Source organism: Lissotriton vulgaris, chromosome 12 (genome assembly GCF_964263255.1).
Source record: "Lissotriton vulgaris chromosome 12, aLisVul1.2, whole genome shotgun sequence".
Taxonomy (NCBI): domain Eukaryota; kingdom Metazoa; phylum Chordata; class Amphibia; order Caudata; family Salamandridae; genus Lissotriton; species Lissotriton vulgaris.
Window position 1 is genome coordinate 509,252,644 of NC_141700.1, and position 24,042 is coordinate 509,276,685.

Consider the following 24,042-nt stretch of genomic DNA (forward strand, 5'->3'; position numbering starts at 1 on the left):
AGTAAAAGAGGGGACGAGCCGAGGGCGAGTGGCATGTGTTGAGAACCAGCTAGGAGCCCTAAACCCTACAGGCAGTCTTCCTAGTTAGGGTGTAAGTGAGTGAAATGCACCTAGCACCCTTGGGTTCACCCAGAATAGTTACCCCACTACTGCTGGAGTGCGGAAGGTGGTGGGAAGTCCGATGGATCCTGACACCTAGCAAGGCTGTTAGTGGAGTAGGGTGTATGGTATGGTTTGTTCTACCATGAAGGATATGTGTCTAAAGATCTCACCCCAATATGCCAGAACTGGCCCGCAGTTCCATGCGAGATGCGCAAAGTCGGCGTTCACGGTGGGGCACCTAGCACACTTCTGTGTGGTGTTGGGATTGATGTTGGCCAACAATTGTGGTGTTATATAAACTTGGTGTAAATATTTAAAATGTAGGAGGTTATGCTGGTAATTATTCGAGACATAACGCATCTGTGCTCAACAATAATGCCATATTTCATCAGAAATTTGAATACCCAAACCTCTCTCCCAGGCTGCATGTGCCCTAGCGCTAACCACAGGTTGGAGAGATAGGGAAAGATGATACTAACGCAAAACTAAATGGCTACTGTCAGAGGAAGCTATGACTAATGTGAGGGGTGGAAAGTCTGCTGGTTCCTTTTTTTGCATCCAGGGATGTACAGACCCTATGCTGGAGGAACCTGTCTGTGTTAGGAGCAATCTTTTGAGCGAGTAGCTCATCAGTGGTACACAAGTGGAAATCTTTGAACAAGTCACCCACAGTACGGAGTCCATATTTAGTTAATGCACGTTTGGTGATGGTTTCAGTGGTGGGGGCAGCCACAGGTTATCCGCTAATGGTATATGTGCAGAATATAGAAAGTCGGTCTGCAAATATCTTCTTAGTTTTGTACAAGCCTAGCATGTGATAGGTAGCGTCTGGATCTCAGTAGGACAGCGAGGGAGGCACTGCAGCAATACAGTGGATAACAAATTGGGATGAATCTGGGATCTCTCCGGTTTAAGATACTGGAGTCGGGCATCCGGATGATACCAGTAATATGTGAAATGGATTTGAGCGATGAGATAATATATAAAATTCAGGAACTCCGAACCCTGCCCGTTCAAAGGGCATAATCAGGGTATTCCAGCCTATGCGCAGTTGCTTACCAGCCCAGATAAGCCATGCCATTACAACACTAAGTCGTTACACCACCTTGCTGTAGGGGGCGGAAGGTTTTGAATCCAACACCTTCCCTACTGTTGCACACACTGGAGTTGGAATAGTAAATTATTATTTTCCAAACTCCAGCCCCCCCCTACAGCAAGTCTTGCATTGGCATGCGATGTAACAACGCGTTGTTGTAACGACTTGCGTTGTAATTGCATGCGTTGTAACGAGTGCCTTTCGTGAGGAAGTATTGTTGTAGTTCATCTCCAGCAGCCTTCCGGAATTTGCTGTCTTGAAGGAACCAGGCGTTCAGCCTCCTGATGGGGCGTAGTGTGCCCACAGGTTCTCCTAGTCTGAGGAGAAGCGGTGAGAGATCCGAGATGTTCTGGGGCGGATGCTAATGTCGTAGACACCTCGGCACTCAGGGGCGGGCATGAAGACCAGGTCAATAAGTGTGTGTGTGTGTGTGGTGCACCGCGGAGGAGTGTGTATATTGGGAAGTTATGGGGTTCCATGTCCTCCAGACGTCGCATATGCCCAGGTTTGCCGTCCATTCTGTCAGTCTCTTTGCACATAGGATCCTGTTTGAGGAGGGGGTGCCTGTGTTGTTTAGGTGTGGCTGCATAACTGCATTGAAGTCACCCCAATCACCGTCAAGCCCAGGGGTAGGGAAGATATGTTGTCGATAGCGGCTTTCAGGGTGGTTGTCAGGGTAGCCGGTGGCACATAGAGTGACACTAGGTTGATGACTGCTCCTCCCAGTGTCCTGGTCAGGGCCACAAAGCGGCCGTGGTGGTCACTGGTTACTTTAGTAGGTACGAAGGGGAGGGGGCGCCTAAGAAAGATTGCTACCCCACGCGAGCCACGTTCAAAACCTGAGTGCCAGGCTCTGTCGAACCTATGTCTCGCAAGGAAGGGAGAGTGGTTACCCATAAGGTCTGGCGCAGAAGGGCGTCACGAGCATGTCTATGGGCATATCTCAGGACCGCTGTGCGTTTCACCCTGTCCAGAAGGCCATTGACATTTCAAGACAGGATTCGAAGGGGCGCACCCTTATATGGTGTATGCATCTTGATCGGCATATGGAGACACAGGGGGCACATGATGCTGCTGGCCTGAAGGGTCGGGCAGGTCAGTGGGTAGGTGTGTGCAAAGGCCTAGTCGCCTGTCACGAGTGCTGTGTGAGCGCTTGTTCGGAGTGAGAGATTGAGTGCTGCGGTTGTTTAACAAAGGTGAAACAGTTCTTGGGACAACGATCCTAAACCCTGGCTCCATCCTATACTTCTGGAAAGGAAGCATCTGTCACCCTGGTAACAGTGGTTTTAACAGAACTAAACTGTAAAGCTTAGTATGGAAGCTGCATGGTGGACCCCTCCATATATCAGGATATATCCATCTCATCAATCAAATCCAGCTGGGTACATCAGTTCTATTGGACAGTTCAACCCGGTTCCCAGGTAAGTTCATCTCTGGGCTTATCAACTCGGATTCTGGAATACTTGTCTTTAGATTGTTTGGCTTTGGGAAAGATCGGTGTCTGTGGACCCAGCTCCTCTAGGCGTGGGGGGACTTCCCTCGGCAGTTGGTCTCTCAGCAGATCAACCTCGTTGTGGGGTTACAGTGGCTGACGGTCCATGTAGTTTCCCCGGGTTATGGCTGGCAGCAGTGGGCGAGGCAGATGGACTCCCTCAGGTGCTTCTACGCCTGTGGGAGCAGGTGCGCCGCCTCCGAGACCCATGGCTCGCAGACGGCACAACGCTGGATCGGAGCATCGAAAGGGAGACCGCCACTCAGGACCCAAGGGGGTGCTCCTCGGTCAGCCAGGTCCAGGCCGACTCAGGGGATTCAAAGAAGTGGGTTTTGTCCTGGAAAATATCATGGAGACGAGCAGAGAAAAGCAGTGTATATTGGAGATTGAGTGCACGCAATTACTGTTTGACCTCTGTGTAGGATCGCTCCTGGAACTGTAGTTCCCTGGTGTAGTCTGGGAAAATCATTATATTGTTGTGTCCTCTGTAGGTCAGGGTTGCCTGAGGCTGGGCCGCTTGTAGGATTGTGTCCCTATCCTTAAAATTGAGAATCCTAGCAATGATTGGCAGTTGAGGGGCACCCGGCGGTGGTTTGGATGCCAGCAACCGATGGGCCCGCTCCACTGCAAACCATGCCGACAATGCACCCTCTGGTATCCAAGACCTAGTCTATTTTGTTTTCAACCGAAGTCTGCGTGTGGCCTGGAGAATTGAAGATCTCCTTCTAGGAGGGGATTTTTCTCAATGACTGCATCGGCGGATCCGGGTCCATTTGTAGTGTATTGGTCTATTCTGGTTTGTGTTGCGGGTGGCTTCGCTCCTCTGTCTTTCCCCATGATGAATGGAAGTTAGGATCAATAACTCTTCAAGGCCGTACCTGGACCACCCAGCCAGCCGCCGTTCAGGAACCTAGAACCAATCTCAGGCTTTTACCCTGTCAGTCGTGAGGGTGCATATCCGGATCTCTTCGGAGGGTGGAGGGCGCGTGGTCAATTGCACCTTCTGCTGCTTCGGGCGAGCGAACGCCCACTTGATCAGCTTTTGGGGTGGCAGACAGGGCCTTCTGAGGGCCTGGGACTCTAAGTCGAGAAGCGCGATCTCTGTGGAGGGTAGCCCCTGGCAAGCAACCCCCACATTTCTTCCTTCTTGTAGTAGTCTATCAGAGGGCGCTGTGGACGGGGGCAATCGTACTACTATTTCTTCTCAGATCCGACCCTCCACCCGAGATCGTCTCACAATGATGCAAAGGATCTATTTGTCTTGTGTTGCGCATGAGCCAATAATCAGCTAGTGCTGGCTTCTCTCGGGGGGCCTGCAATGTCGTCTTCCCCCTAGTTGAGTTCGGCGGCCCTCACACGGGCTCAGGGCCACAGCGCTCCCGCCTCCCTCAGCTGGCTCTGGGGCATGCACTCACCATCAGAGTTTGCTGGTGCGGGGGTGGCTCCCAGGGCTCTGCTGAAGTCATGCTGCTTCTGCCTTTACCAGCCTCCCCGGGAGGGGCACCTCACCGCAGTCACTTAGGGTCGCTAGAGGGTGGTAATTTATTTCAGCTCACCACTACGCAGACTAGGATCTCGGGTCCGCCATTTTGTTTTGGCCCATCACCGCCACCGCAGAGCCGGTCTACCCCAGAGATGTTGTTCCGCAGGGCCTGGAAGGTGAGTCAATCAGCTGTTACTGCTGGTGGACTGGTGTCGGCTGTGTGGATTGCGGGATTATGCGCTGATGGGCCTGTGGACTCAGAGCAGATGATGGAGGGGTCCGGAGCTTTCTTAAGAGTGTGACCACCATCTTGACGCTCCAAGTCACGCCCAGCAGTAGTTTTCTCTTTAGTAGAATGCCCACCCCTGTGGAGCTTGTCGTAAATTCTGCACGTTCCACTATTTTATACCCCCACCAATCTAGGGCCCTATACATGTTGTCCATTAGGTGTGTTTCCTTGATGAGTTCTACCCCAGGTGAGTGTTGTTTAATGAATTGTAACACTACTCCTCGTTTTATCTTGTTGCCATGCCCATTTACGTTCCAGGAGAGGAAACAAATCTCCGGGTTAGTCAGGATTCCCATTTCCGCACTTTACAGTGGTCACTGGTCGCTTAGTAACAAGCATGTCTACATCTACACTGACATGTATACATTGTGCATTTCAAGTTTTCGCATTTCTCTGTTGTACAAAGAGATAAAACTTTCTACTCCCCCTCTCCCACCCTTCATTCCCTCCCTTCCCAAACAGAGCGGCCCCAAACCTTCCTCCCTGCACAGTGAACTCAAAACTGTCCACCCCCCAAACTCTGCAGAGTGCCTATCACCCCCCCAACAACATTACACTAGAGAAGGGAAAGTGAACCATCCCCCAGCTTTCACCCTGACCTCCTGTTATATTAGCACTGCCAAGAGTGTCCAGACCACAAAGCAATTTCAATCCTAGAGGGTCATATCACAACCATTCATCTGTCTCGACTCATTTCTATGTATTACCCTTCCATCCAGGACATCACAGTTCTCTTTCCAGCCTCTTGTCCTCGGCATCTTACCATACATGTTGGTGCCTGTTCAGTAGATCCCCTTTCCACCATATATATTGTCTCTTATGTATCCAGCCATTCGGATAAAGCAGTTCATGTTTCCTACTTAAGGATCGTGTTCAGGGGACAATCTCTTGTCTTCTTGTTCTGTACTTCGGGGCTGTTGTCTTGTCGGTTCTCCTGACCAACGTTCTCGCTGGGTCCTGACTCTTTGGTTTCCAATGATTCTCCATCCATTCAGCCACTCCCATGCCTCCTCAGGTGACTCAAAGAAACATGTTTTTCCCTCTGCCTCCACTCGTAATCAGGCGAGAAAGGGCATCGCATATTTGAGTCTCTTGACCCTCAGTTCTCTTTTGACTTCAAGGAAACTTCGCCGAAATCTCTGAACCTTGAGCGTAAAGTCTGGAAAAAAGGCTATTCGCGAATTTTCAGAGAGCACTCGGTGTGCACTCTGTGCTGTCTGTAGGATCACATCTCTATCCCTAAAATTAAAGATCCTGGCAATGATGGGTCTCGAAGCCGCTCCAGGTCGTGGGTGCCCTCCTGGTATTCTCAGGGCTCTTTCCACTAAAAAATATTTGGAACGTCGGGGGGCGTGGCTAGCCGGACTGCTACATGGCCGCCATTTGAGCGAGCTCCGACGGCCATGGCAACAAATCCTTTCATAATCCTGTAAAGAGGCAACTCCAGGGGCTGGAAGTCGGCGCCTTCAGATCCTGCTCGCCTGGTGTCCGCAGCGGGCGATTTTCGGCTCCCCAGCGGTCCATGCTGATGGCATTCGAGGACTGAGTGGACCATCCCGGAGCGAAGCCCCTGCTGGAGGCGTAGCGGCGCGCTCCCTTCCCCCGTGCATCCGTAAATACAGCCCGCGGCTTCTTGGGCCTCGCGCCGCTTTGGAGATAACTCCGGGGAGGACCAGCCGTGCTACGAGCCCGAGGTGGGTGATGAAGGGAGAGGCCCCCCTCGGAGCGAAACTGGTGCAACATCCCTAGCCTGACGGCACAGGCGGCGGGGGTGGCAAGGGATGGCGGCAATCCGAGACTGCGAGAGACACCATCTTGGGACTTGAGAATTACACCCCGGGTGAGACGCCGGCCCTGCGGGGGGCACAGTTCTGCTGGCCATGACCCACAGACACCATACCGGGGTAAGGACATGAGCTGCTGAGTTATCGCAAGTGTGGCGCGGCTCACCCCCATCCTGGATGGTGACACTTGCAGGCGCTGATTGACACCGGGGTGTGCGCCTCTCCGGACGTCGCTGTGAATTCTGCGGGAGTGGGAGCGCCAAACCGCTATTGCGCGCAAAGGACCCTGTATCTACCTGGGGGTCTCCCTTCCGGGGGGTGCGGGTCTCAGGGGCGCACTCGGACATCGACTAGCGCCCCCCCCACCTCACGATGCCATGTTGATCATGGCGCCACTATCCTGCCTACTGGACCACGTGAAGACGATACAAGCATCACCCTGTTAGCTGCGATCCTGTGCAGTGAGCTACGTGGAGCAGAGGGACAGAGGTAACTTTGCTTGGGGGCAGTGAGCCAAAGATACCAGGAGTCCCCCCCGCTGCATGCCCTGTCAGCGACATGTCGCCCGGAATATAGCACCTGATACACGCAGGAGGTGGTGGAAAGGGCGTGGGACGTGCACCGCTTCTACCCCCAACACAATCGGGATATCTGAGGCCGAACGCTGGGCTCAGCTGCTACCGTGCATAGCGCTGGGAGGTGACCTAGACTGCTGGAGCTGACGCTGTGGGCGATTACCTGGGTCTCGGCTGATGGCACAGTCGGTGGTGCCCTACCCAGTGGCCAACATGGGGAGAAACGACACGAGACAGGCAAAGTTATCGTCTGACCTACGAAGCCTAAGGAAACACAGTTGGCGGAGTCTGGGGCAGCTGGGGGGCGAAGACAACGGGATTGATCGGGAGGAAGACCTTTGTACCTTGATGTTGGACGTGCGCTCAAGCCTACGAAATATTGATGCAAAACTGGACACATTGACCGCCCAGATGGACCAGGTCAAAACGCAAGTATCTGCTCATGAAACCAGACTTGACGGGCTGGAAAATAGACACACAGAGTGCGTAGAGTTTCAACGCGAAACGAAGGAACAACTCCTGCACATGGACAGGCTGCTAATGGTTATTAAAGCGAAGAACGATGATTTGGAGGCACGTTCCCGGAGGAACAACCTCCACATCACGGGAATTCCGGAAACGACCAACATAGGCAAGATGGAGGTGTATGTCACTGACTTGCTCCATGAACTCTTTGACCCAAATTTGTCCCCAGTATTTGCGGTGGAGCGGGCACACCGAGCGCTAGGCCTGAAACCGCCAGTGGGCGGTACGCCGAGGCCCATTCTCCCAAAGATCCTCAACTACCAAGACAGAGACCTGATTCTAAAGTTGGCACGCGAGAAAGGTCCAATATCCCACAAGGGTAATAACATCTCCTTCTACCCGGATTTTACACCTACAGTACAAGCTGCGAGAAGGGAGTTCTTACCTGCAAAACGGCTGTTACTGCAAGCGCAAGTGCCATATGCGCTCCTATACCCAGCTAAACTGAAGGTTACACATGAAGGGTCGGCACATTTTTTTACGGACGCCAAATCTGCCCTGAAGTTCGCTAAACACATTTGCGGCACGAAAAAGAAAACCCCGAGCATGCGGCAAGGCCCAGAAGTAGATCAGCTAAGTGATAACGATTGACATTTTTGATGTGTTGAAGCTGCACCATGTGGGGGTTGGCTCCGGGGTTGGTCGGGAGGGAATGGATAACTGGATATAACTTGGAGAGTAATTTTTAAATTTGTTGCTGTCTAGTTGTTGTATGTTGGGATGGTGTACTACAGCCTGATGGTCTTTGCTGGGGAAAATGATATAGCTCATTGAGATAATGAAAGGCGCCGATGGGAGCCACTGGTGATGCCAACATGGGCTCCATGGCCACCCTGTGCAAACAGGGGAGTATGTCTGGGGATCCTCGCCCACCTGGGGTGCATCCCAATGTTTAGTTACTCTCACGCATCGCGTGTATGCGGGGAGATTATCACACAACCTAATTGGGGGGTTGGAGTGGGAGGGGGTGGGCAGGGATAGTTGAGGGTCTGTTTTATCTGTTTTGGCATAGGTTGCTGCCTTGTCGGTCTTAATCCACACTACCTATTCATGTGCCTGACAGTCCCAGAAAGCATGTGCGAGAACTGTTGTCACAAGTACCGTTGGCGCGACCAAAGAGGTGATTAATATTTTCATGTGGAACGTAAGGTGAGTAAATGATGGCAGGAAGGCACGGTTAATGCATGCCTATCTGCAGAGACACAAGATAGATATCTGTCTATTACAGGAACACATCTCATCTCAAAACCGTCGGTGAGGTTGAGACACAGCAGGTGGGGCGAGATCTACTCCGCTATATACTCCAACTACGCAAGGGGGGTTGCCATTATGATACGCAGGGGGGTGGACTGGAGGGATCTATGCATACATACTGACCCGGAGGGGAGGTACATTGTAGCTCAAGGGCAGCTGTGTGGCAGTTCAGTGGTGCTAGTTAATGTGTATGGCCTGAATACAGACACGCCTGATTTTTTCAGAGAGGTTTGGGCTCGAGTTGAGGCTGCAGGGTGCTCCACAATTATCTGGGGGGGGAGACTTCAATGTGGTGCAGAACACTCGCTTGATCGCAAGGGAACATCTAGACAGCTGCACCCCCATCCAAGTCTTGCGCTCCGAGACATAATGGTCGAATGAAATTAGATAGATTTATGGAGAGTGCGTCATCCAGACACCCGGGAAGGCACATGCATTTCCAGCCAACACACGGCATGGTCCAGACTAGATTTTTGGATAGCGTTTCCGGATGTTGCAGCATGGACCACGGAGGTGAGCCACCTTGCCAGGTCCTTATCAGATCACTCTCCGTGCCTCCTGGAATTAACTCCCCCGAGCACTGTCCAACGGGCATTTAGCTGGCGGCTCCCCCGGCATACCCTGCTGGATGCTGCCTTTAAAGAGGAGATTAGAGGCGATATTTCCGACTACTTCACTTTAAACACGGGGTCGGTGTCCACAGATTCGGCACTCTGGGAGGCATTTAAGGTGGTAATTCGAGGGCAATGTATTGCACGACAGGCCGATGTGCTAAAAGCCATCAGGGGAACTTTGAGTACATTAGAGAGGCAAATTAAGGACCTTGAGGGAGAGTTCTGCATCGCCCCTAACCCGGAGACGGCATCCGCAATAAAAGAGAAATTATTGGAGTTTGCGGAGGAGCCGCAACGCGAACTTAAATTCTTAGATAAACACGCGGAAGCTAGGAGGTACGGTGAAGGGGATAGTCCGAGCAGCACACTCAGCGGGACTCATTAAAAAAACGAGAGCTACTCCCTTTATTCACATGATTCGCAATCCGGAGGGGGAAGTCGTGACAGGGCAGGAAAAGATAATGCAGGAGTTTAAAACCTTCTACTCCGGGCTATACTCTACCAGACAACCTGGGGTCCCTGGAAATTTAGAGGATTTCCTAGAATCCATAGCGCTAGTTTCGTTCAACGACACCCACCGCAAATATATGGATCTTCCAGTGACAGTAGAGGATATCAAAAAGGTGATACAGGGTATGCCACTAATCAAAGTCCCTGGTCCTGATGGCCTGACGACGGCCTTTTATAAGGCCTACTCGGAGGAGCTGGCACCAAGGCTACATGCAGTTTATGCTGAATACCTGGAGACCGGGATCCTACCTGCATCTATGCGGGAGGCCTTAATAATGACGTTACTTAAGCCGGACAAGGATGAACACTCGCTTGACTCTTACAGGCCGCTTTCCTTACTTAATGTTGATGTCAAAATATATGCTAAAATTGCGGCAGAACGCCTCCAACCTCTCCTCCCGATGGTGGCCCTCCCGGACCAATCAGGTTTTATACCCGGTCGCTCGACGTCCCACAACCTAAGGACGCTGTTCTCAGTGATACATTATCTTCACCCGTCGGTGCATGCTGCAGCCGTATTTTTAGACGCCACAAAGGTGTTCGATTCACTTGAATGGCCCTATATGCTCTGGATAATGGAACGCATGGACTTTAGTCCGTTATTCATAGCCGAGATCCGACTCCTCTACACAAGCCCGACAGCGAGAGTGCGCGTGAACGGCATGATCTCGGAACCGTTCGCAGTGACTAGAGACACGAGACAAGGCTGCCCTCTTTCGCCTCTCCTCTTTGCTATCGCAATGGAGCCTCTTGCGGCGAGAGTAAGGCAACATCACACTGCTAGGGGGATTGGGTTCAGTTCCCGTAGCCTCCTGATCCTTATCTATGCTGATGATGTCACCCTATATGTCCTAGACCCCTCAGCTAATTTGGACCCCTTGCTGAGAGAGTTTGTAAAATTCGTCGGACTATCGGGCATATCGATTAATTGGACCAAATCTGTGATCTTCCCACTGACGGATAACACCCCTGAGGTGTGGTTGGAGTTCCCTCTACGTTGGACTGTGGACGAGGTCAAATACTTGGGGATCTGGTTAAGCTGCAATCTCCAAGACATCTGGACTCTAAACTTTGGGCGTGTGATTGATTGGCTTGAAACTAAAGTAGCAATATGGTCTAAATTACCCTTGTCTATCGCTGGTAGGGTGGACCTGTCCAAAAAGGTAGTCCTGCCAAAATTTCTTTATTTGTTCGCAAATATTCCTATTCCGCTCACTGCACAATTTTTTCATTGCCTTCGATCCCATTTGCTCTCTTTGGTGTGGGCTGGTGGACAGGTTCGAGTATCTTGGGCCTTGCTAACCTTGCCGTTACGACAGGGCGGTCTGGCAGCTCCAGATATGCACTTGTACGCTTTTTGTGCATAGGCTCAATTTCTGCACTTCTGGTCATACCCCACTCCGTACCAACCACATATAGCGGTTGAAAAGGATTCACTGGCACCCCTGCCCCTGGTGGTCGCTCTTTATCAGAAAAGTCCTCGCCCTACGAATGACATAGACTCGGCGAATACGCTGCGCTGGGCGTGGCGTGAACTGCAGAAGCGAGCGAGGCTACCGCTTTTGTTTGCACCTGCTATTTCCCTGAAAAACAACCCTATGCTGGCTTGCCTGGAGCACTGCGGAGGACAGTTGGTTTTGGGTGGCACTCAGATTCACACCTTTGCTGACCTATACCCAGGGGGGAAAGTTAGGGACCCACAGACAGCAGAAGAGGGAGCGACGATGCCGTTTGGTGAGATATTCGCATATCACTGGCTGAAAACGGCGTGTCGGTCCCTTTGGGAGGAGTTTCCCGAGGCCCCCCCCCCACACTGAATGCCCTACAAAACGTACTGGCTCGCACCTCCCCAAAGAAACTGGTGACTAGATTATATAATGAAATGCAGGAGCAAGCGCCAATAGTGAAACCTAAATCCATGTTACTCTGGAATGAGGAGCTAGACCCTCCATTATCCGATGACCAATGGTCTTTTTGCTGCAAACAGCTTTTGGAGTTATCCCCGAATTACAAGCTACGGCTAGTGCATTTTAAATTCCTACATTGCTATTATCGTATCCCGGTGAGTCTTCACTGAATGCACCTGCGGGAGGACGCTAGATGTTGGAGGTGTGGGAGTGATAATGCTACCTTTATACATATGGCCTGGAGCTGTACTAAGCTCGCTGGCTACTGGCTGGACATATTTGAGGCAGTGAACCAAATAGTTGGAAGATCAGATGACCCATCTCCCCATTTGGGCCTGTTGGGTATGGTAGTAGACACTGCGCCCGGGAATAGAAAATTGCATGCTTTGTTGTTATTATATGCGAGAAGACAGATTGCTCTTAGGTGGGGGCATAAGAGATTGCCAACATTCAATGCTTGGCTGGCGGATGTTACGTATGGCCACACACAATTGGGCACCTATTGAGAGCTGATGCCGGCTGCATCTCGACCCCGAGACATCTGGGAACCCTTTCTCCAGTGGGCTAGTGCCAGAGCGACGACCCCTGCTTCAGAGGGGGTGGCGACTGCTATAGACGACCAATAAGGGGCGACAGGCCTATGACTACACTACACTGATGTCCCGGGCTACCGAGCGGGAGTGATAGTTCCACGACCCCACCCCACCCCTCCCCATCGTCCCCTCTCCTCCCCCCTCCCCACCCCCTTCACCTAGGTTTTCACGACACATCAGTAGAGGGCGATTTCAGGCACCCGTAGACCTGCTGCCGTCAATTGGACTGCTCCCCTCCAAAATCGCGCACAACTGACAGCTAGATGTATAATATGCCATGATCCAGGGTGTCTGTCAGACCGTACATGCCAGTTATATAGTTGCCCCTATGCAGGGCTGTACACTGATGACTCCGCTTAAGCTGACACTTGTTATAGCAACCTATGTTGTTCTTGGTTTGAGTTCTGTATCGTTACGGATGTTCTTGCCTAAATTAATCTGAAACACCTATAGCAAACCTTCTCCATTATGCTTGCAGGGACTTGTTATTCTTAATGGGAACGTATCCTTCATAGTTGGCTCCCCCTCTTTTTCATATTGAAATATATCTACAATATCAACCATTTCGAAGTCTGTGGCTATGTAATGTTGAGTTATTTGAAACGCGGCCGGCCCAAAGAGGTTGTAGGCGACATGCTGTGTTAACGTGAGCTACTGATACGATTAGTCGACAAGTTGAATGACACTGCACCAATGGAGCTGCCGGCCAAATTGTTTATTGGTTGTAGGCGATGAGCTTTCTAACTATGCTAAATGCTAATAAAGGTTTTGAAAACTTAAAAAAAATATTTTGAACGTCCTCTGGGCTGCAGTTCCTTGGTGACCAAGTCCTCCACAAAGAGGTCTGCTGAGGGTCCAACTGCTCGCTCAGGGACCCCTAGTATGCTTATGTTAATGCGCCACGCTCTCCCATTGAAATCTTTCAGGTGGGCCTCAACTGTAGCATTTAGCTTCTCTTAGATCTTGGACTTACTTCTGAAGGGTCTTTGTGGCTTGATCTAAGGAGGGAGTAGTGTCCTCGATTTCTTTCACTCTGGAGTTTACATTACAGAGGTCTGCCCTCATAAGTGACACTTCAGTTGTGACCATGTCCATTCTAGCCTCAAGTGAGGTTCTTATCCCCTGAATTGACGCCATTATATCTTGTAATGTTAGGGATTCTCCTTCTGCCAAGGTATGCCCCATAGCCGCCACTTGGTCTCGGACCTTATTACCCGGTTCTCTATCTTCTGTGAAGACAAACTGGTCTAGTTTTGTCTGATGAGCGCCTTTGTTGCATTTGCCGCCCACCATTATGGCTACCTCCAATTTCTTCTGTAGGGACTCACTACCAATGGCTCAGCTGGGTGAAAGGGAGGGGGCTTTATAAGATAGAGTACTCACCACCGCCTGCCTGTGGAGCAAAGGCTTACCCCATGCGGCACGTCTGTTTTCCCTCTGCCATTGTGTAAGGTTTCTGCCCCCCTTGGTGTCACCGTTATGGACCCAGCTATTACGGAACCTGTACTAAGGTACAGATTTTGGTGTGTTCTGAGTCTGTCTTAATTTGTGCACAGGTCCTCGGTAAGGTATGGCCGGGTAGATTCGGTTTTATGTATGCCAATCCACTTTGGGACCTGTCTTGGTGCACCATCCGGTTGGTGCCACTTTGCTTCCCCATTGCTGTTCTCCTCTGATTTCATTACATGGATCAGCAATATCTACCTCACTGTTCTGGTTTTCCCCTCTCAGGCCCCCGCCCCTGTTTCGGCTTTGTGGGCCGTGGGGGGATAATGCGATGCCTGTCTCTGGTGGCATCTTCCCTCAGCGTCCCGAATCACCGGAGGGAGGTGGTTCCCCTATCCGACCAGGCCGTCGGAGCTCCAAGACTCGCATCACCGATTTTCCAGGGACCACTGGGCTCCTCTGGTTCCCCTCGATGACGAGATCAACACAACAGCGTCGGATCACCTGATGGCGGTGCTTCCCCTCTTGACCAGGCCTCCAGAGGTCTAAGACTCGCAAAACCTATTTTCTTAGGACAGCTGGGCTCCTCTGGTTCCCCTCGGTGACGCAATCAACTTGACAGCGTGGGATCGCTCCAAGGGGACGAATTATTGACGGAGAGTCAAAAAGGGTAGGTCGGATGTCGGAGCCGCTTCACAGAGCGGCCATCTTTGCTGCCGGTTGGCCATGCCTCCATCGGTGTGTAGTATTTTTAATACAGCACTAACGCCACTTCTTGGGGTGCTCATTTTCAAAAATGGACATAGTTTCCAGGGGGAACCACCATTTTCTGTGCTCTTACCTTATCCTACCAGCTCCTTACTGCTCTATCCTCAGAGTAACAAATGGCAAAGCTGGAAAGTCATAATATGTATATTTGTAGATGTCAGTCTACGATTTGGGCAAATTTCCAAGTGTCCCGAAATTCACAATATCAGCTGGTAAATACCCAAGAGTACTCACATGCTTTGTAGCAAGGCCGTATTACTGTACACGCAAACGTCTGACTCTGATGCATTTGATGCTTTTTTTATTTATTTCTCTATGGGGAAAATGTTCCCCTACACCACACCAGTTTGGTACTGGGTTATCTCGAGTGGAACTGTACCTTCCCATGCATGCTTGTGTGGAGGGGAGGGGGGTTCACCTTCCTCGTCAGGTACTCACCCTAGAACACCCACAACATGCCCTGTTGAAAAAATTTACTCACAAGCAAAACACAGAAAGAATTATAACTGAATTATCCTGTTTACTGTAGAAAAATCCAGGTCTTTTGAATCATTGATGTGACTTTGCACTCAAATGATGGTATTTACATTCTTTACCATCACTTAAGTGTGCAAATACCTTTTTGAATCGGGCCCTAAGTGTCTCCCTTCTGTTGGAGTCTTCGGCTAAGTGACGCCAATTGGATACTCTTGTGTTTAGATTTTAGATTGGAGCCAGTCATCTAAACCCAAGGATCTCTATCATCTCTCATTTATACATTACTATCAACATAGCACTCTGTCCATTGCCCATTCCTTCTACCACACCCTTCACCGCTTTCTTAAATAAGACTTGCATCTTCTTATTACTTAATTGACAAGCGAGAAAGGCTGCTATGGGCCTTGACACTTGTAGGTATTCATAGACCAACCTGGATGTCAATCCATGTTGTTCTTCACCTGAGTTGTGGTATGAAATATCTCTGACTCTCTCCTATTCTTCTTTTATTTTTATGTTAACTTTTTAGAAAGCATTTTCTAGCAGAAAATCTAAAATGTACCCATGGCAGCTATGCAATTGTAGGAAGATCGCACTACATGTGTAAACTAGCAGAGCATTATTGCTTCTGATATTCGGCACCTCCATTTCCAGTGTTTACTTGCCACGTCTGATCATCTTGTCAAGAACCACTGAAAAATGTTTTAATTAAAAAAGAGGTGGGTCCTTCTCAGAACCTCTACCTTGTATTGTACCACAAACAGATGTTCACTATCAAATTGCTGCATTTTGATTGGCTGTTTGCTAGTGAATATCTACCAAGAAAAACCATAACTGGAAGCTGAGACTGTCCGAAGAACATTCACATGCCACATACCACCATGACAGGTTCAGTCCTGTCTGTGCAGAATAAACATTGTGGAACCAGCTGGCAAACTGTTAAGTCTACAAGAGCGTTCAAGAAACACAGTTTCCAAAGGTCTGATTCGCGACACCTACTCAAATCCATTGCATAAGAAGATTCATGTTGTGCTGGTATTGTATTTTCAGTTTTATCTCGGGGTAAGAAGAAAACCTTGGCTTCCTAATCATTAAAAACAAAGCGTGAACTATTGTATGCAAATAGTGTGGCAATGGTGCATAAGTGCATCAAAATCAGAGGTGCAGGGAAGGCTGAGAGCTTCTCAGTGAACTTAGTGCATTTCTGGTGGTATGCTCATCAGGATCCAAAGGCAAATGGGAAGGCATGCAGGACAGGGTGGCAGGAACACTGTGAACAGGTTGATTTTGAGGGGCTTATTTACAAGCCTGTTACACCACTGGTGCGTCTTTTTCTATGCACCAGCAGCGCAGTGTCTCTGCCCATATTTACAAAGACACGCAGAGCCACCCTGTGTGGCTTTTCATGGCCTTATAAATACGGCATCACTTTGCATGAAAGGGGAGTGCCATGGGTGTTGCTCTGGGTGTTCCCACGCAACACCTATTGATTCTGCAGCAATCCCAGCTTTATAATGCTATGTATAATGTGTTAGAATCCTACAGCTCCCCAGGGCAGGCGTAAGGAGGCACAACGAGGAGAAATATTTGTATTTCTCCTCATTTTTTCCTCTCTACATGCGTGCTGCCATAGAAAGAGAAAAACCCCATCAGTGATTGTTTTTGTGCCGGATGACAACAACAATCATCCCCGCGTTGGCACATGGCAGCCAATTGTGTGCCAGCGCAAGAGAAAGCATAGGGACGGGTCGTATTGTAAATACGAAACATCCTTGTGCTTTTATTGTATTGTATTTTATTGTAAATGATGCCCTGAGACTTTTGCTGAATTGATTGTCCCAAGGAGCAAGTATTTTTAAAAAACATTTTTTTAATTAGATTCAAGGTGACATAACAAGTTAATATATAGCATAGAAACAAATACATTATAAAGGCATGACAATACATATACCTGCCGAAAAAACTGTGAGCACTCACATCACCAGTATCATGAATGCTGCTCAAAAATAACATTTACTATAAGATCAAAAGAACGGGGGGCAGGGTTACATAGTGCTTACAAGGTCGTAGACCAATGACCATCGTGGGTCCAGCTACACAGTTCAGGGGATCATTTGGCAGTATTGCCGGGAGTGGCAAATTGGGATCTTCCTGCTGGATCTAGGTTTGTCTTGTGTGAGGACTCGATTTGATATAGGCCTATTCGCTAATAGCAGGTACGGATGGGTGGTCCAACAGGTAGCCAAATATCCCGGGGCTAGAGGTAGCAATTCAGCGCAAAGTTCCATTTGTTCATTACAATATATTAGGGATCTTTGAGCCAGTGTTTGAACTTAGGAGCTCTCTCTCTCTCTGCCTCATTTGCATGCCACCAGTTGTTTGGCCAGGAGCAGGGCAGAGCTACAGACCTTCTATGCTCAGCATCTATTTCTTTAACATATCCTACAATGGCAATTACTGAATTCGTCTGGACCGCCACCCCCTCATTTCAGAGTTAGCACAACTAGGATCTCAAACCAGTATGTCATCTCAGCTTCAGCAGCCCAAGCTAAAGGGAGGAACCCTGTCTCCGACTGTTTGCATCTAGTGCAGAAGTCGATTGAAGGAGCAAGTATGAAGTTCAAAGGAGGATTGTTTCAGAGTCTTGGTTCATATGCAGAGAAACCATGCTGATGTGTTTGTTTTTTAGGACCCTTGAGGCCTGTCTGAAGAAATCAGTTTTCAGGTGTTTCCTCAAGATCAGTCTCTAAATGGTCTCTTGTGGGATTCAGTGTACTCCGCAACAGAAGGGTTGAGCTTGCATCCTTGGAGAGATATTACTTCTTTGCTGTACTTCTACCTTTGAGGCCGCCCAACATGAGTTCATGAAGGCTATCTGCCCAACGTGGACAGCTTCTACTTTGCAAGTCTGTTACCACCTCATTGAGGAGTTGATAACATTTCATTAGTCTGGGACTATAATTGCGTTTGCAATCCACTGATACATCTCATTGTAAATAGTAAATAGGAATCGATTTGGAAAGGCTTTACTGAATCACAAAATTGAAATTAAATTAAACGCAAATTAAATGTAAATGAAATTAGTTAAAATAATTGTAATACATGACAAAGCAACATTTTGAGGACAGAAACCTATTTATTTGTGAATCATAGGGTCTGTGACGAAAACATGGTTTCATACGCCTGACTCTTAATCTTAATAAATATGAAATGATAACAAGAAGATGTAACATAGTTAATGCAGCCAAACTCCTAGGCCTCTGCTAGCAAGGGGTGGTCATGTGTCCGTAAAAATATCCTGGATGTTCCCATTTCCAGGGATAATGTTGCCTGGGGCTCCAACAATCCTGGTAGTGGCAGCATATCACAAGCAAGGGTGTCCGTAGTTGCGAAGGAGTGTTTGTTGTAGAAAAGAGATGGCTGAAAATCAGCAACCAGAGAGGCCATGAGCTACAGGATCTGCTCTGGACTACGGATGGGATGGAGTAAATCAATGCCCAACATGGCTGCCAGAGAACGTGCATGGAAAGACGTGATTTGGGGAAGGCTCTGGCCTTACAAGGAGGATGGAATTAAATGAAAAGGCCATGTGCTGCACCTTTGGAAATATTCAGAAAATGTAACCTATGTTCCCTAATTGTTCAGTGTCCATGTAGGTCCCACAAGTCAACAGAAAGCTTGTAAACTGGCAAGCAGCGCCTCTGCTCCCATCACCTTGTTAATCCTGAATGGCAACCACAGCCCGCCGCCCCCTGGACCAGAACTCGCTGCCAGGCGGCTTGTCCAAACACCGACGCCCCCAGGGCTGCCCAGTAAAAAGTCAGGTATGTGTGGCGGGTGGGGAAAAGATGACGCCTGTTCCTGACACCCCGTCCTTCTGTGTTTATTCCTGTCAGTGAGTTTAGGCATAACGGAGCCTAAGTAGCGAACACTTGGCAGACACGGGCACACTACATTCCTGCACTACCAAAGTACGTTTATGCCCCTGATTGGATTTATCCTAATTAGAAGCTTAGAAAAAGATGCCATTTCTGCACTGAAAGCGTTTAAGACTGAGCGAGTAATGCACTCGTGAGTGCGGTGTGCACAGAGGGCCTCAGAGGCCTGTGTGCATAAGAAGAGAATGCACCAGAGAATACAGCTGACTGGAACAGCCTAACGTTTTACCTGCACAAAGGCCCAAGGACCGGAAGCCAAGTGTCAGTGAGTCATCGGAGGGTTCTCGAAGGTTCCATCCCAACGAGTCTATCATTGCGTATTTCCGCTTCTGCTACCGAGAAGCCTTCTCTGCGCCGGGGGAGTTCTTCGGGGGTGTTTATTGTGGAGGTGGGTTCAGCGTTCGCATCTAGGGCAGTTTCATGGAACATGTAGGTAGGGTAAGGGGGCATAATCATTCAGACGTATTGAACCAAAAAGGGCCATTGTAAACGCAATCTCCCTAGGTGATGATTTTTGTTCTTGTTTTTTCTTTAAAAAAAGACCTCGAGAAAGCTGGGTGAGGCTTTTTGGTTCACTCTGGAACACAGGGATGGTCTGTCGAATGCACCACAGACAGTGGACTGGAGTGTGGTGAATGGTGATAAATGAATTTGCGTTCGCCGAAACATCAAGTATTTAAAAATGCTTCTAGGTTTTTCAACTGATAGAATTCACCATTAATGATTAATTGATAAGTGGAAATATGCGTAATGCTATTTAGTAAACCAGGATTCTTACAGCTGATCTTGTTTAATGAAAGCAGATAATATCCGTGTATCCATTTTAACCCAATAACGTTGATAACCAGACAACCACAGAGGAATTAATCTCAGGAAGGTGCTGGCCACTGAGTCCATGAGTCACTTTGATCGGAAAGCACATCCGGGTATAGTGGTGCTGAGGCTGTGGATGCAACAGAGTGGATGTGAACGAAGAAGCAGACAAGATCGATTCGCATCTAATCCAATTTACCTTTTTAGGTAAATACTTTTATACTGTATTGGTTTTTGTAATGTTTCACGGTTTTAATTGACAAACTACCCTTATTCGAATGGCATGTAATCTCACATGTGAATGACCAGGCTCAAGTCAGATTCTCTGGGTCCAGCTGGCCAAGGCACCAGTTGTACATCGACCCGGTTCAGCATGCTATAATAACAAACCACTCTGTTAAGATCTTGGGAATGTATAAAATGTAAATAACTTCAGAAGCATCATTTCTACAGAGGGCCAGTCAAATCCACAATAGAGATCGTTCTTCGCATGCACACCCAGCGTTGCCTCTCTCTTCAGGCAAAGGTCTGTTGGGAAGCTTCCCGAGATGTCGATGGCCCTTGAGACATATGTTACCCGTTTTATTCTCCTCTTTGCGGTTTTTCATCACACAGTTAATCTCTCCATCGATGGAACAAACCTTGCAGTAGCTCAGTTCTCACCACCGTCTAAGAGTCGCATCACTTTCTTACACTGACTGTGATTTCCTGCTGCTCTACTTTCTGTCACCACTTGTCTTCTCTTTTTGTTTGCCCCTTTTCCTGCCACGCTGTGTGTATCATAACCACTACTCATTCTCCCTAGTTAATGACCAAGCAGACAAGGAAAGTATGTACAACTAGAAATAACACTACGAAAGGTAAAATTAGTTAATGATTTAGACTTTGTGCTAAATGTCATGGGGGTGGGGGGCAAAAATCAAAAGGAAAAAAAAAATCCTTGACCATCAGATAATGGCAGTTGACCAAAAACAGGTTCCTTTAGGACGTTTGATAAGTCACAGCAGGAAGATGACAGGAAGGTTGAACAAATGCAGAGGGATGCAGGAAATTCAGGTAGGAGAACTAAAGTCAAACTGAAAAGACACATGAAGACTCACAAAACAGGGACAAAAACTAGGCTGGTGGCGTGAATCCTTTCAGCCTTCATCCTACTCTGTGCTAGGGTTCTTGTTTTCTACAGTATTAACAGTTGATTTGTCATACCCTAGGAATTAAAACATTTCTGAAAGTTTACTATCAATAAGATTTTGTTTCTAGATTTGTCGCCTGTCATCGTTTTCTGTCCAATGGTTTCCTTTTAGAACTCGTGCAAAGTTCAAGGTTCTGACATGCACATTCTTCTGTTCCAACTTGTTGCCATTCCGACTAACTCCTCCACTGATTCTGGTGCCAGATTTAGCCAACATGACCTCTGGTTTGCTAGTGGGATTTTGAAGATAATTCTCAAATCTTTTAGTGCAACTCAGATGTTTATCAAATCGCCTTTCCCGCTTAATCTTCCAGACAAAAGTAAAAAAAACTCTGTTAATAATAATTGAGGCGCAGGCTTTGTGGTACCAGCTCAGTTGCTATCTGCTTCTCTATTACATCTTTATCCTTCAGGAGGTGGCCCCTATAATCGGACACAACACTCGCTGATGCCTTGCAAGCTACTTTTTTTCGCATAAAAACATATTTATTAACGACTGCAAAATGCATAGCATTCTGTTTGGCACAGGATTATCCCCTGCATGGTAAACAGGCGTGAACCCCTGCCGAATTCATGTGAAGGTGGTACCCTGACTTTTTGTTTGGCCCTGTAACCACGCTAATTCAGCATATGTGCAGAGGCCTGCACCTGTCCATCATAACACAAGGTCCATAACATGTTCTCTGACCTTGAGAAGCACACAATGCATGCCATCATTGTTGGCATAGGACTTTTGTCCACATCTTGGGGTTGTTATATAAAGCTGCGGTGGCTGTGTACCACGTTCTTTGGACTCTTTACTAATACCTTTTTATCTGTGTCAGGATAGAGCATGGTCTACAGACCCATCTCATGTCAAGTTCTGCTTTTAAGTGAATCCCAGACCTTGTGCTGGGGATTTTGAGTAAATATTTATTAGGCATATGTGTTTAGACATGTAGCACATGTATGGTAGTAGGACTGTGCCTGGTAAGAGAGAGTCTGAATACTGAGACAAATGGAATACTTTGTGCATGGCCCATGATATAGTATGGTACAAGACAGCTTTCCCAGGCAACGGAGGTGTATTGACTGCATTCCTGTGACTTCCAGGTAGGTCGCTCCCCCTCCGCACAGCACCGCCTGTGTGTCACTGCCCCAGCTGCCGCTGCTGAGGAAGTTCGAGGCCCTCCTCCACCCGCAGGCTACCACCTGCACCTCATCCCTGGTGGCCAGTGGCAGGCAGTAGGTTTGCTCTTCCTCCATTGTATTGCCTGTATTTTCTTTCATTGCTCCCATTGTAGTGACTGTATTTTCATTGTTGTGTCTGTGACTGCTGTTGTCTGTCTCACCCGCTGCCTGTAAATGGTCTGTGCCCGTTCTCTCGCTCTGTTCCCCTCGCTGCTCCCGTGTCTCTCGGCCCGGTTTCCCTTCTGCTCCCCTCGCTGCCCCGTGTCTCTCTGCCCGGTTTTTCCTTCTGCTCCCTTCGCGGCCCCGTGTTTCTCTGCCCGTTTTTGCCTTCTATTGCTTAGCTGCCCCTGCATTTCTGTGACCTTTCGGCCTTCTGTGCCACTCGTTCCCCCCATTTTTTTCTGACCTTTCTGCCTTTTCTTGTGACCTTTGTACCACTCGTTTCCCAGCGTTTTTTGTGACCTTTCTGCCCTTTCTTGGGAACTTTCTGCCCTCTGTGCCACTCGTTTCCCCCCGTTTTTTCTGACCTTTCTGCCCTTTCCTGTGACCTTTGTGCCTCTGCCACTCATTTCCCCCTGTTTTTTCTGACCTTTCTGCCCTTTCTTCCGACCTTTGTGCCTCTGTGCCACTCGTTTCCCCCTGTTTTTTGTGACCTTTCTGCCCTTTCTTGAGACCCTTGTGCCCTCTGTGCCACTTGTTTCCCCACGATTTTTGTGACCTTTCTGCCCTTTCTAGGGACCTTTCTGCCCTCTGTGCCATTTGTTTCCCCCCATTATTTCTGCCCTTTCTGCACTTTCCTGTGACCTTTGTGCCTCTGTGCCACTCGTTTCCCCCTGTTTTTTTGTGACCTTTCTGCCCTTTCTTTGGACCTTTCTGCCCTCTGTGCCACTCGTTTCCCCACGTTTATTTCTGTGACCTTGCTGCCCTTTCTTGTGACCTTTGTGCCTCCCTGCCACTCGGTGCCCCCTTTTTTTTTTTACCTTTCTGCCCTTTCTTGGGACGTTTCTGCCCTTTGTGCCACTCGTTTCCCCCGTTTTTTGTGACATTTCTGCCCTTTCTTTGTGACCTTTTGCCTCTGTGCCACACATTTCTCCCCGTTTTTTTCTGACATTTCTGCCCTTTCCTGTGACCTTTGTGCCTGTGTGCCACTCGTTTCCCCCCGATTTTTGTGACCTTTCTGCCCTTTCCTGTGACCTTTGTGCCACTCGTTTCCCCCGTTTTTTGTGACCTTTCTGCCCTTTCTTGGGACCTTTCTGCCCTCTGTGCCACTCCTTTCCCCCTGATTTTTGTGACCTTTCTGCCCTTTCTTGGGACCTTTCTGCCCTCTGTGCCATTCGTTTCCCCCTGATTTTTGTGACCTTTCTGCCCTTTCTTGGGACCTTTCTGCCCTCTGTGCCACTCGTTTCCCCCCATTTTTTTCTGACCTTTCTGCCCTTTCCTGTGACCTTTCTGCCTCTGTGCAAGTCGTTAACCCCCATTTTTTTCTGCCCTTTCTGCCTTTTCTTGGGACCTTTCTGCACTCTGTGCCACTCGTTTCCCCCTGTTTTTTGTGACCTGTCTGCCCTTTCCTGTGACCTTTGTGCCTCTGTGCCACTCGTTTCCCCCCTGTTTTTTGTGACCTTTCTGCCCTTTCTTTGGACCTTTCTGCCCTCTGTGCCACTCTTTTCCCCCCATTTTTTGTGCCCTTTCTGCCCTTTCTTGGAACCTTTGTGCCTCTGTGCCACTGTGAGAAGTTGGCCTGATATATGATGTTTCCAATTCTGGAACCACCTTGTATCAGTCCAAACAATCCCTTATGGTGTCTGGTTGTAAGTCAACCTTATAGACAAGCTATCCTAGGGGTAGCATGGACTAAGCAGCCTGGAAGGCTAAACTCAAGAGGTTGTGTTAAGGGAGCTGTTTTACCAATCACAATCCTGTAATACCAAATGAAAGGACACCACACAAGTATATATTATAAAAAAATATGTGTTTATTACTAAAATAATCCCCAGTACTCTTTATGAGCAAAGGG